We start from the raw sequence: 12,207 nt of genomic DNA, 5'->3' as shown, positions 1-12,207 counted from the left end.
TTTAAGCTTTCTAATGATGTGCTGCATGAGTGGGTTTGTGACGATTTAATGCTTGCAATTCATGAGCTAAAAAACGTTGTCTCCTAAAGTGGAGACACGTCCCAGCAGCGGGACAGTGCTCGTGGAAAGGTTTAAAACACATTTGGCAACTTTATCAGCCTTTTCTAATTATCTATTATCTATATTAACAACTCCCATACTATCTTAAAAACGTCTAACAAAAATATGAACAGCAGTATTCATACAGCAATATAACAGTAACAATGACTGTCACATGAATAATTAGAAAACATGGTTACAATTTAAAATACCAATACTTAAATGAACAGCAATGCACCTGGTGTATTTTAATGCAGGCTGATAACAACCGGATAAAACCACTGCTGAGTGAACAAAAAAGCTCCAGGATTAATTAATCTGCCTGCGGCAGCGCTGGCCCCGGAGACAGATAGACTGGCTAGCTAACAAGCCAGCCCTAGCTTATCTATCTCGGGAGGAGCTGCCGTCAGCTCTCCTTCCATCGATGTAATTTAGTCTGCCAGCGGCAAAGAGACAGTGATTGTGCAAGGTAGGGGCCGATTTAGCCAATATGTTAGCATTTTCCAGCCAGCCACTATCAGCCTAGCAACCATCGTTGGCAATAGCCAATATAATAGCCCAGGTGTGTGTGCGCCAGTGGAGGCGGCAACTAACATACACCCCTTCCTCTGTCAGCTGGGAAATATGTTCAAGCAGCGAATTCACTTCAATCCACAAGCTCTCTTAGCATTTTTAGTCTAATAAATAAACAAAATAAACTGTCAAGACTGGAAATATTCTTACACATATTTCCCTTGTTAAACAGAAAAATACAACCATTCACCTTCTTCTTCTTCTTCTTCTTCTTCTTTCCTTTACCTAAGGAAGACTAGATTAATAAATTAACTAATCCAAAAAAAAAGCACTTCATTCAAACTCAAAGTGTTTTTGACGGTTTTTCTGCTGTTTCTGCAATCACCAACTTTGGTTATGTCAAAATTAATCCTTAATTAACAGAGTGAGAAAATATGAAGAAATGTGAAAGTATGCCAGCTTCCTGTGGTGTTTGTATTGTACTACTGAAAATGTATGTTTGGTGTGGATGTGTGATCAGTGGCAATTTGTATGTAGTTTTTACAAAAGGATGCACGCACGGGCCTCAGACTTGCGGTTAAAGACAAAGATCTAGAGAAAATGGATGACTGTGCTAGTGTTAAGAAGCAGCGCAGACAACACATTTAATAGATTAGATAAAAAGCCATATGCAGTGAAAGAGAGGCCAATTCATATGTAAAAATTGAATTGATATACGGGTAGGTAGGAATAAATGGGAACGCAGTTGATTCTGAAGAAACAAGGCCGTACGATGAGAGTACAATGGTGCTGTTTGTTGGCAGGAGGAAAGCACATGCAGCAGTGCAAAGTGAGAGGGTCGGCTGCAAGTTTGGCAGCCCTGCAGGCTAGGGCTGGGACGATTCGTTGACATACTCAACTTCATAGACGTCATCGATTATGTAAATAAGTCAACGCAAATAATTTGCGTTACCACGTCTCTAACTGTCTATGCACATCATACGTAGAAATATAAAAATAAGATGGCTGCCTCCAGCAACAACATAGTATCAAGGGGGTCAGCGAGCGTCCACAAAGCGTGCCTCCTATGGAGCCATTTTGATGCTAACAAGCCATTGCCCGTAGGTTAGCATCCCATTGACTGCCATTCATTTTGCCGCCACTTTAACAGTGAATACATTTACATCTGAAGCGTTTAAGGTCTCTATTTGTCCGTTGTTTATTTCTAAAGAAACACGACAATGTATAAAAGGCTCCATTACCTTATATCTCACATTATGGCTCCGTTGCAGAGGTTTTTGTAAAAAAAAGGCTAATGAATGCGTCAAAACCACGCGACTTACTGTCACAGTAGAGGAATTACCATATAGTACAGGGTGAGCTTGCAGGAAGTTTGGACTCACATTAGTTGTTTAGGTTCAATTACTAACGTTAACTGGCATTTTAGTTAGCAGTAATTAGGTTGTGCCTATGTTATCTCCTAACAAAAACCTACGCTCTCCATCTCTGCTAATTGGGAATTATTTCTCTTGGCACAGCTACCAGAAGACTTACAACTTTCAGACAGGTTGCTCACGTCACAACTACGTCTTCAAGCTCAGTTGGAGGCTGCTCAGTAACGCTCAGCTATCACCAGAAAAGTGGTTTTATTAGACTTCACTGGTCTCTATTGAAAACAACGGCGTTCCAGTGTCCATTTCTTATACTGTCTATGGAAAGCATGGATTTCTCGCAAGTTCAACAACACTTTGAGAAAAAGGCTTGCACACTGTCTTCTTAATGCCAAGAACATGGTAGTCCGTAGACTTTGTAAAATGATCCCAGAGTCAGGCTAACAGCAGAAAAACACTGTAAGTTCTGCTCACCTATGCCTTTCCTCACCAGCTTCACCCGTTGCTCACCTGTATATAGTATGTCCTGCACTGACTTGAGTGTGAGGTAAACTGTGCTGCATCTCCTCCATCTGTAGCACTGTCTTCCATAATTGCGCAACCAGGCCAAATTGTTTCAGATATGTCACAAGTCCTTTATAATGTCAGTTATAACGGCCCACGTATTAAAAAGTCGGGCTAGGGCTCATAATTCCCTTAGAAAGGAGATAGACAAATTGCTTTTTTTACTGTTTTTTTTGCTGTTTTTGCACTTGCTCTGTGTAATTTCTGTATTCCTCCTGAAAGTGACTTTATTTTGTTGTTGGACTGATAGCCTACATCTGTCTTCAGGTTGCACTACAAATGTATTTTATTTGAACACTGCTGTGTCAAACAAGTTTAATAAATAGAGATTTTAACCTTATTGAAATTTGTTTTTTGAAAATTGTTAATAATTGAGCAATGGGGAAAAAAATTGCCAATTGAAAAATTCGTTGTTAGATTAATTGAAAAATTAATCGTTAGATTAGTTGACAAATCGAAAAAATTATTGCTAGAAAAATTATTGTTTGGGACAGGCCTGTTGCATGGCTCTCAGAAGAAATTAGGGCAAGGAGGTAGACTCATAACTGTCAGCAGTGCAGCCTTGTGATTCCCCTTAGCTATGTTAGAGCTTGTTTGTGAGTTGGCATGCAGGGTGGGGATGATGTGGTCTTCCAGGGAAAGCAGGCTTCTACTCAAATTTGCCAAATGAAGTAAGCAGGCCACAGGATCACAGCAGGCTTTAGACCTGTGACTTACAGATAAAGCTGGATGGATGGATGCTTTAGATATATACAGTATATAGTCTTGATAATTATAGGATTGAAGATTCAAGGTCTAACCTGAATGCCTGGGAGCGTTTTTATTACTTCCAATGTATGTTGTCAGTGTTGGATTGGAACATATTCCAGTCAACGTCACTCAGGGCAGTAAAGCACCCGATAGGGCAGTCCAATGCCTAAGCTCTCATCATCACAGCTTCCTGAAGCATCCTTTATTAGTAGAACAGAGACAAAAGCACTGTAACCTGAGCGACAAACAGAGAAGAGATATTTTATGGGGTTTCAATTAGGGATGTCCCGATCAGCATTTTAGGCCTCCGGTCCTTATCCGATCTTTTAACCTCAAATCCGATCCGATTTTGAGTCCCAATCCGATATTTTGCCTTTAATATTGAAATTGATCAAACTCAAATATATTTTGAATCAGTAACCCACTTTTTATTAGACTAATATTTTATCTAAAGCATTATTATTATTGTAAATCCCATGAAAGAAAAACCTTACCCAGAATTAAAGGTCACTTCAATTTAATATTTTAGACAAAAGTAAAAAGAAAACACTGACTTGTACAGTATTATCAAAAAGAAAATGCTATCCAAGATCCACTTTTAGCTTGTAAGTGCTAACATAGGCTGCCATAAAGTCAATAAAAATAAGTGCACGACCACTGAGCAAATATAAAATGCACTTGCTCATCTTAAATATGGTGTAAACAGATTGACAAATAGACATTTTCTGCTGTATGAGCCCCGCGAACTGATGAGCATGCAGCATGGCACGCTTTAAATCAGAATTTCGGGATCAACCCGTGCGCCGTGAGGCTCAGTAGGGACATCGGGCAAACCTCTGCGCTCCAAATATCCGTAGTGAAACTAACAACAACGTTGCGGTTCAACTTACTTTGTATCGTTTCTTTTACTTTGCTGTACAGCTGTGGTATGGCTGTGTCTGCAATGTAGTGTCTCGATGGCAGAGCGTAGCGCGGGTCTAAAACTTCCAGAAGACGAGTTAGTCCGACATTCTCAACTAGGCCTACTGAGATGGGCTGGTTGTCAAGAGCAATACATTCCACCAACCTTTCTGTGCTTTAGGACAGCTTTAGGACAGTCTTCACTCGCGAGAGTAAAATACTTCCACTCTTCTGCCATGCTTGCTTTGCTCCGCCGCGGAGGTTTGTATTGCGCAACTACCGTCAACCGTAACTAGCGGGGACGTAAAGATCGGCGCGACTAGTCAGGTAATGTTGCCAAGCTCCGATCACGGGAAAATAGGAAAAGATCGGGCCGATCCGATCTCGAGATCGGGATCGGGACATCCCTAGTTTCAATCTCTAGGCACTCACAATTGTATTAGATTCCGATTCAAATTACTCTCAGCATAGTTTTTTTTTCTTTTCATTAGGCTAATGCGCTGTGAAAAAACAAACAAAATATAGGCGCCGTGTATAAGGGGAAATCGTGGTGTGCATCCCCTGCGCGCATTGATAGTGAGTTTGTTGCATCCTTTTTAAGGATTTGTATGCGTCAGAGATGCAGGAAGCTTGCCTAGCAACACCACTGCCCATTTATAAACACAGCTCATGATCATTTTCAGATTCTTACTACCTTGTAATTATTTTTATTAATTTATATATTGGCTTTTATTTATTTTAGCACTATTTGCATACATGTGTGATGTGTGTATAATTGCATAAATGCCTCCAGTCTTTCATGTACTTGGTTTCCCGAGTCATGTTTTTTGGCTCGTTCTGTGGTGCTTTGCATGGAGTGAGCTGTTTGAAATCAGTAGTGCAACCTAACTGTCCAGGCGTGATGCAATGCCTGCAGCTGTAGTTGGAACTTGTCTAATTAGCAAAGGTTTGTTTAACATTTTGGTTGTTGGCCTGCAGCTTCTATTTTTGACGTGTGTTCTGATGTCCTGATGTACTTGTGTAAGAGGATCACAACACAAAGCATGAGGAAGCCAACCAAGCAAGTTAACACACTCTATGACCAGAAAGCAGCACTCTTTTGTTGTCCTGTTTTGTGGACGTAAAGCTTCATTAGGTTAATCACAATTCCTCATCAGGCTAGCCTCTGGTCTGACATTCACTGTGCCAAGTATGCTGAAGTATGGAGTCCATATTGTAAATAAACTACAATGTAGACCAGGTTCTTTAGGTCAAATCTTGGAGAAGTTCCTGAGATCCTAAAACATTCCTGTAGAAGTTCAAGGATTTGATAAATTCTGATCTTGTTCTAACTACACATGAGTAATTTCATTATGAACCTAAAACTGACCTCAAAACGTTTTGAGTGACACTAAGCTCTGGACACAGCGACAGTGACTCTTCACGGGAAGAAACTCAGATTAAGGGGTGGCAGTAGCTCAGTCCGTAGGGAGTTGGGTTGGGAACTGAGGGTCACTGGTTCAAGTCCCCATATGGACCAAACAGTACGGAGTGTGGATTGGTGGCTGGAGAGATGCCACTTCACCTCCTGGGCACTGCCAGGTGCTCTTGAGCAAGGCACCGTAATAATAATAATAATAATAATAATAATAATAATAATAATAATAATAATAATAGTAATAATTAAATAAATTGGGTGACCTCTAGCTCACCTGGTAGAATGTGCGGCCCATGTAGGCTGAGTCCTTAGGTTTAAATCCAACCTGCTGCCTTTTCCTGTGTCATGTTGTCACACTCTCCCCCTTTCATTCTTTTTTATTTATTTTTTGCAAAAAATGAAGATACATACATTAATTGTTTTTTTGTTTGTTTTTTACACCCCTGCTACCTATGTTTTATTAAATTAGGTTAGCGTGGAACTTTTTTTATTGTGTAAAGTGGTGCACAGGAAGTAGCGGTATTGAGTGGAGCCTGGCCTGGTTTAAAGTAGGTTATCAGATCATCATGACTGTCAGTTTTATTGTGCTTGTATCTTGTAGTGAGTGTCAGATTTGCGGTGTTGAATGACTGTATGTTAATGAAAAAGTGTATTGTGTGTATTCCCAGTCCCAGTGCCAAAGCTATAGTTGTCTAACAGGACTCATGAGTCATGACAGAGACTGTGACCTCTTTAAATATAGTACATAATAATAATGAGCTAAAACAAAATATGTACAGTATGAGTTACTGTACATATTTTGTTTTAGCAAACTTACTGCAAATTGGTCATAAATTTGCCTGCTGATATCTGACTAGACTTGCTTGTGAAATTCCCACGCATGAAACGGGACAGGCTTTTTTGTCAATTTAAGAGGTTTTGATTATACCAATGATCAAATCTCCTGAACGTACATTTAATTGAGCAATGTGGTATTTATATGGCTGCAACAAGCGATTTACGAGTTCGTCCAGTTAAGAGAATTTGGTGAACCTGACTTGAAACACTCATGCTAGCAATCTTAATTAGAAAATGTGCTTGCATGAGGTCCTTTGTGTCTGGTTCTTCAAAAGCCTTGCTCTAGGCCAGTTCCCTAATCCCAGGCTGAGGTTAACTCCACTGGGCCAGCCTGGCTCTGTCACTGCAGCCAGAGAGAAAGAGCTGCAGTGCAAGTCTGGCTCCTCCTTTTTGTCCAGCCCACTGCCAACTCATGCTCCTGCTTTTCTCTTCTACACCACCTCCTTTTTTCCTCTCCAATGTTATGCTTACCAACTCTGCCAGAGCTGTTCAAGCTGAATGCTGACATTTTTTTTTTCTCTTTTCTCTTCTCCATTCACAAAGCCACCTTTTTATATATAACTGGTTAACTGGACAGTTTGACCTGATTTACACTTTAAGACACTGTATGGGTGTAGATTAGATAGTCCACTATGAATAAAGGAAAGTGCAAATGCAATCAAGAAGAAACACTGAAGACAAAATATAGTCCATTTGGTCCCACACCCTCAGGACCATTTTACTGAATTTTCTATGTGTTTCTGTGTTTGTTGCTGGTTAGTTGTTACAGCTTTCCAACATGGGCAATCCAAAAATTGCTTCTTTTTCTTCTTGTATTGCGTTGCTGGTTAGGGCTGTGAGACTCTTTGACACACAGTACATTTGGACATTCATCTGTAAATGTGTATAATCATATATCGAAATAAATGGTGCTTTTGTCATGTTTGTAGCTGTGTACTGTCAAGAGACAGCCTGTCTTTCCATTAACACAGTCCTCTAGACAGCTCTGTCTAGAGGAGACACGTTTTGTGTTATGTGTTCTGTGCCACTCTATGATATATTCATATTGAATTCCACCAGAATCGAAATAGCTCTTTCCTTTTATCCCTCAGACCTGTTCACTTCCAGTTTGTCTTTCTTCTTTCTTCCTTTCTTGTCTCTCTTGTACCCAGAAACCTTCTCCTATTTCCTGTCTGCTTGGCCATAGCTGCTGGCATTTACTGGCACTCTAAAGCTCTTCCACCTTAGGCCAATGGTCCTCAACTCCTCCTCCTCTCCCTCCTAACATTTTCTTTTTCTTTCTCCCTTCTCCAACTGTGACAAAGCCCTGGTAAGAATTAAACCACAGGGTTATCACTGAATGTTAAGAGAATTATGGAGGATATTAGGACATAAAAACAAAGCAATTTGAGACACTAAGTGCCAACACTGCATATTATTAATGGTTAAGACTTTTCAAACCCCACATTAGTCTGATCCCTGTTATACTGACCCAGTAAACACCCTGCAGGGTCATTAAGGCCTGGTGTGGTATGTAGTTTGCTCATCCCAACATCTTCAAGTTTAGCCCAGAAGGTTGCTCTAGCCATTCTGGTTAATGGGCTTGTTAACACTGGCCTGTAGCCCAGTGGGAGAGCCAGCCTCTCTCTGCCATTTGCTGACTGCAGAGTCAGCTTCTGCGAAATAGCGAGTGCTTTGTCGCTGCAGGAAACCTTGAGCTTTATGCCAACTCCTGAGCAGTTCAGTGCTTATAATTGGTGTTTTAAAACTTTCTTGTTGCAGCGATTGAAGCAGTGATGTTTCCTGTACGGGACTCTCACACTGCCTCAAAACACACTGACTAAGTCTGATCTCCGTTTTTTTGCGTGTCCTCCGTGCGGCAAATCCCTCATCAACCTAAATGCACTAACAGCATTCAAATGAATGCAAATACCTGCGTTTTTGCCTGACCGTCTAGGCTGTGTGAATGCAGACTTAAGGTTAGCCTGATTTGAAATCTAAAGCAACAAGGAGAGCAGTGTCAGCAATTCATGTTTTTGCAAAGATCCGACATGGCAGCCTCTGTACTCGCCTGTGATGGAATGTCAATGTGGACTAGGCTATGTTTAGTGTAGTTGTATCTTCTAAGTACATTGTTGGTTTGTTTCCAAGGGCATGCATCATGCTTGGAATGTAAGATATGTTAGTTGTTCCAGCCCAGCCGTTTCAGGTAGTTGTGATGGCCTCTGTGTAAAGAGCTGAGGTTTTTGTCCATAAATTATATTTCCAGTTTTCCATTCCCCCGTTCAGCCCTCTGCCTGTCCATCCCTGCTCACAGCTCACTGTCAGTGATGTTGTTTTTGATTTATTACTAAGAATTGGATGTCAGCCTGGGTGTCATTTACAGTATTGACTTGTGTCTTGAGAAGCTCAAGCTTGTTGTTTTATTGTTCACTTTACATTGTCTTTGCTATCTCTTTTACCTCTCACTTTTCCTCACAGCTGCACTCATATGCTACTCTTACCGCTCACTCTTCTTGTGCGACCACACAGGCACCGATGTCACTCACTTAACGCACCTGCTTTTCTTGCTCTAACTCACGCTACACTAGGGACAGGGGGGTTGATCAACACATCGCAGTGATATGTTGCTTCTTTACCACAGTAAGAAAATCTGTACCGTCACAGCCCTGAGATGAGATAAGATGTTACACCAAGCACAGACACTTTACAACGGAGCCGCTGTTTGAACAGTGGAGACATTGCTATTAAAAAGATTTCTTTAAAAATTTAAATTTTTTAAAAATGTTCACCTTTTAATAAATGTTTAATCCCATAACTTCAACTGTATCACTTGCAAAAAGCTTAAACGTTTAATTAGTTTAAAGCTCTGTCAGTCCATAAAAACCTTTTACTCTTGCAGTGCAAAAGACAGTTTCTCCCTACATTTTCAATAATCACTTGTTCCAACTACGTTGATAAATACATTGATATCCAGCAAGACGCTTTACACTCTTCCGTCATGTATTCAGAGCAGCTTTCTCGTCCCAGCAGAGGCTACTCGTCCCAGCAGATGAAGCAGAATTAAGCTCTGCTGCTGACGTTGGCCTACATTGGGGCAGTGCACTAACCAGTAAGCCATAATCTTTATCCATCCATGCCAGGATGTATTTGTCTGTCTATGTTGATCCATCGCCACGTAGTATGAAGTGGTGATATGTCGATGCCACAATCTGACATGGGTTGTCATATCAAGTGTCAATTTGATTTTGATTGACAAGGTTCCATTATGATTACATTTTCAATTCATTATCAATTAGGTTACGTAAATTTAAGTTACAATGCCATTTTTGCTTGGACATTAAAATAATTCTCAGATAACTTATGTTGCAAATTGTTAAAGCAAAAAGCAACCCTTTATAATGCACCAGGTTCATGTGTACATTAAGAATTGACCAACAAAAAGTTTGTTTAAAGTACTTCTTACTTAACAGGCTAACATGATGGTCATTGACAAACTACAGCAGTTGTCAACACAATAGAGTGCAACTGTCGACTACAGTCAGTTAGTAGAGTGACCAAGTTGAAGAACATTCTTGCAACCGCCCTAAAGATGAAAAAAGCGAGCTTGTCAGATCAATCCCCAGCCTGACAGGATAAATCTGTTGGGAAAGTGAAAGACCAGCAACTCCCTCATGACCACCACTGAGATGCCCTTGAAAAATGTTTTTAAAGCAGATGAAGTGTGAAGTTAAGGAAATGTGACTTATTTTATCACGCCACTGCTCAGGTCTAATTATTTTCGGGTCTATTTCTGGCCTAGTTGGGCTGTCCGGGAGTTCCTTTTAGATCAGGTCTCCTCTTTTTGAATTGTATGGAGGTCAGGTTTGGGGTTACAGAGTCTGGTCTATTCACCATGCTCAATCCATCATGACACCCATCACAGTCAATCACAGTAGTGTTGTTAAGCCTCCAGCATCCAATTAGAGGAGATTAGTTTCTAAGAGTCTTAGAATGACCATACAGGTCCTCACCATGTGTTTCCTCCTCATAGATGGATAACAGAGGAGCTAGCGCTGATACTATGCTATGCATACCATATGTTGTTGTGTACAGAGGGGTTTACATAGATGTTAGAAGGCATATATTTTAGAGTCTGTGGATTGCACATTCTGAAACCACTGTTTTCATGTCACTGTCATTTTCACTTCACCCCTAATTTGTAAATGCAAGCAGCAATATGGCTAATAAGGCTGTAGTCTATATAGTCTGTGCAAGCTGCTCAGTGTTTTGTGCGGTCAATAGTACATCCATGGTTTCGTGTTATCTAAAAGATTGTCAATAAAGACAATGGTTCGTATTTGGTCACATCTCACAGCCCTGTTGGTTAGAGGGGGAAATCCTTACGTGGTAACACAGCGTTATGTTGGCATATCACTGGACACATCCAGACAACTGTCTGAGACCACAGATATCTGGCAGCAACAGGTCTCACCAACGTATTCTTTGGTTATATAGAGGCACAGCACCCGTGGGAGCACTACCAATATCCTGAGCCTCGCAGCCTTTCAGCCGCTCCTTTACCCTCCTCTTCCCGCTGCCTCTCGCTCTCTCGTTCTCTTCATCCTCTTCATCCGTAACGTTGTAGCCTACTCTGGCTCAAATGAATAGTCTACATGTGGTCATCAAACTATAACAACCTTATCCACATTGTTGAAATCATTTAATTATTGAGCCATTACGTTGAAAATATTTTAGAAAACAGGAGCCTATAATTTCTGGAGCATACTCTGTAACCACAGACTACCTGAACGCCTTTTTCTCACCTAGCTTTTTACTCTCCACACCGCTGTCTTCGGACAAAAGGTCACGTCACAATCCAAGCCTGTCAATAGCAAATAATAGACTGATGTGACCAAAAACCCAAAAAAATTTTGGTCACATAAGTCTATTAGACATAAATGCATGGGGAAATGGGGCCCAGGTTGAAAACAACATTACCCTTTAAATTAGTGCTGTCAGTTAAACGTGTTACTAACGGCATTAAAGCAAATCCATTTTAACGGCGTACCTGTTTTATCGCGAGATTAACGTTCTTTTTGGCCTAGCAAACTTTGTAGTTTTCTACACATGCTGTTGCAAAACTAGTAACATTAGAAAAACTACAACACCACACCGGATCTAGCTAGACCGGAAACAAAACAACAGGCACGACGCACACACTTGCTTGGGCTTGCGAGCCGGCCAAAAGCATTAAAATGAGAAAACATAATGGTACAAAAAGAAACAAAGGGAAATTTTGAATAGAGAAAAGTGTGATTAATCGCGAGACTATGAAATGAATGCGATTAATCGCTATTAAATATTTTAATTATTTGACAGCACTGCTTTAAATAAAAAAAAAATCCAAACAAATGTCTGTTCTAGTGCTTTCTGCTTGATAGAATAAAGGTGTGGTGTGTAAGGGTGTGTTCGTACATATTGGTGATCACAGTTGTGTTGATGACACCCACCACTACTACCATTTTTAGACTGGCCTTGGACCTGAGCGAGGGCGAGATGATGGTATTGAAAAGAATAATACAGATAAGTTAATAATGTGTGCACACTATAGGCCTATGCTTTTGATCTATTTATTCAGTATCAGAACATGCCAGAGGAGGCCCTCAAAAGAAATGTATTAAGTGATGGTCTCTTTACTTATTGGACAGGATCTCATCGCTCTGCTACTCTAAAGCTGGGAAGCGGTGTGTGGATTTCTGTCCCATTGGTTGTTGCTTTATGTGCAGTTTGAGGGGG

At 40.6% G+C, this 12,207-nt stretch overlaps 1 protein-coding gene and 1 long non-coding RNA gene across 2 annotated transcripts in view; one reads left to right on the top strand and one right to left on the bottom strand.

Moving 5' to 3' along the window:
* LOC116686785 (uncharacterized) overlaps positions 1 to 361 on the bottom strand; it is an 11,170-nt gene extending 10,809 nt beyond the window's left edge. The window contains exon 1 of the long non-coding RNA XR_004331359.1: positions 213 to 361. This is a non-coding gene — a long non-coding RNA (uncharacterized LOC116686785). The remainder of the gene's footprint in view (positions 1 to 212) is intronic.
* Positions 1 to 12,207, top strand: part of chsy1 (chondroitin sulfate synthase 1) — a 66,930-nt gene that overhangs the window by 17,567 nt on the left and 37,156 nt on the right. The gene's annotated exons all lie outside the window — the stretch shown is intronic.

The sequence above is a fragment of the Etheostoma spectabile genome, unplaced genomic scaffold (genome assembly GCF_008692095.1).
Source record: "Etheostoma spectabile isolate EspeVRDwgs_2016 unplaced genomic scaffold, UIUC_Espe_1.0 scaffold48, whole genome shotgun sequence".
NCBI lineage: Eukaryota > Metazoa > Chordata > Actinopteri > Perciformes > Percidae > Etheostoma > Etheostoma spectabile.
Note: the sequence above shows the minus strand (reverse complement) of the source record. Positions and strands in the feature narration are given on the sequence as shown.